Source organism: Babylonia areolata, unplaced genomic scaffold, assembly GCF_041734735.1.
Source record: "Babylonia areolata isolate BAREFJ2019XMU unplaced genomic scaffold, ASM4173473v1 tig00055174, whole genome shotgun sequence".
Taxonomy (NCBI): domain Eukaryota; kingdom Metazoa; phylum Mollusca; class Gastropoda; order Neogastropoda; family Buccinidae; genus Babylonia; species Babylonia areolata.
Genome location: NW_027468406.1, coordinates 25001 through 26740, shown reverse-complemented (window position 1 = coordinate 26740; position 1740 = coordinate 25001).

Sequence of the window (1740 nt, the reverse complement as noted above, 5' to 3'; positions counted from 1 at the left end):
AAACGCCCTTCGCCATTGACGGGACCAGACGTTGACGACTACGTCTTTCTTTTTTTCACGGCGCCTGAACGATTTGGGCAATTCTCCACAGCGCGTTTACTTTTTATCCACAACCTTTACCTGCCTTTTCCTCAGCGAGCATGCCAAAGTTGAGAGGAAAACGCCGTTTGGCATGGACAGGAGCAGGCGTTGACGACCAGGTCTTTTTTTTGGTCTTTTTTTTTCACAGCGCCGGAAGGATTCAGGCAATTCTCCAAAGCCGGTTACTTTTATCCACAACCTTTACTGGACCTTTTTTTTCTTTTTTTCCTTTTTTCTCTCTCCGAGCATGCCAAAGTTGATAGAAAACGCGGTTCGGCATGGACGGGAGCAGGCGTTGAGGAGTAGGCCTTTTTTTGAGGGCCCAGAAAGTATTTTGGCAATTTTTTACTTTTTTATCCACAACCTTTACCTGCCTTTTTTTCTCTCCGAGCATGCCAAAGTTGAGAGAAAACGCCGTTTGGCATGGACGGGAGGAGGTGTGGAGGAGTAGTCCATTTTTGAATGGCAGCGGAAAGATTTTGGCAATTGTAGCGAGGTTCTTCGGACTTTTATCCACAACCTTTACCTGCCTTTTCCTCAGCGAGCATGCCAAAGTTGAGAGAAAACGCCCTTCGCCATTGACGGGACCAGACGTTGACGACTACGTCTTTCTTTTTTTCACGGCGCCTGAACGATTTGGGCAATTCTCCACAGCGCGTTTACTTTTTATCCACAACCTTTACCTGCCTTTTCCTCAGCGAGCATGCCAAAGTTGAGAGGAAAACGCCGTTTGGCATGGACAGGAGCAGGCGTTGACGACCAGGTCTTTTTTTTGGTCTTTTTTTTTCACAGCGCCGGAAGGATTCAGGCAATTCTCCAAAGCCGGTTACTTTTATCCACAACCTTTACTGGACCTTTTTTTTCTTTTTTTCCTTTTTTCTCTCTCCGAGCATGCCAAAGTTGATAGAAAACGCGGTTCGGCATGGACGGGAGCAGGCGTTGAGGAGTAGGCCTTTTTTTGAGGGCCCAGAAAGTATTTTGGCAATTTTTTACTTTTTTATCCACAACCTTTACCTGCCTTTTTTTCTCTCCGAGCATGCCAAAGTTGAGAGAAAACGCCGTTTGGCATGGACGGGAGGAGGTGTGGAGGAGTAGTCCATTTTTGAATGGCAGCGGAAAGATTTTGGCAATTGTAGCGAGGTTCTTCGGACTTTTATCCACAACCTTTACCTGCCTTTTCCTCAGCGAGCATGCCAAAGTTGAGAGAAAACGCCCTTCGCCATTGACGGGACCAGACGTTGACGACTACGTCTTTCTTTTTTTCACGGCGCCTGAACGATTTGGGCAATTCTCCACAGCGCGTTTACTTTTTATCCACAACCTTTACCTGCCTTTTCCTCAGCGAGCATGCCAAAGTTGAGAGGAAAACGCCGTTTGGCATGGACAGGAGCAGGCGTTGACGACCAGGTCTTTTTTTTGGTCTTTTTTTTTCACAGCGCCGGAAGGATTCAGGCAATTCTCCAAAGCCGGTTACTTTTATCCACAACCTTTACTGGACCTTTTTTTTCTTTTTTTCCTTTTTTCTCTCTCCGAGCATGCCAAAGTTGATAGAAAACGCGGTTCGGCATGGACGGGAGCAGGCGTTGAGGAGTAGGCCTTTTTTTGAGGGCCCAGAAAGTATTTTGGCAATTTTTTACTTTTTTATCCACAACCTTTACC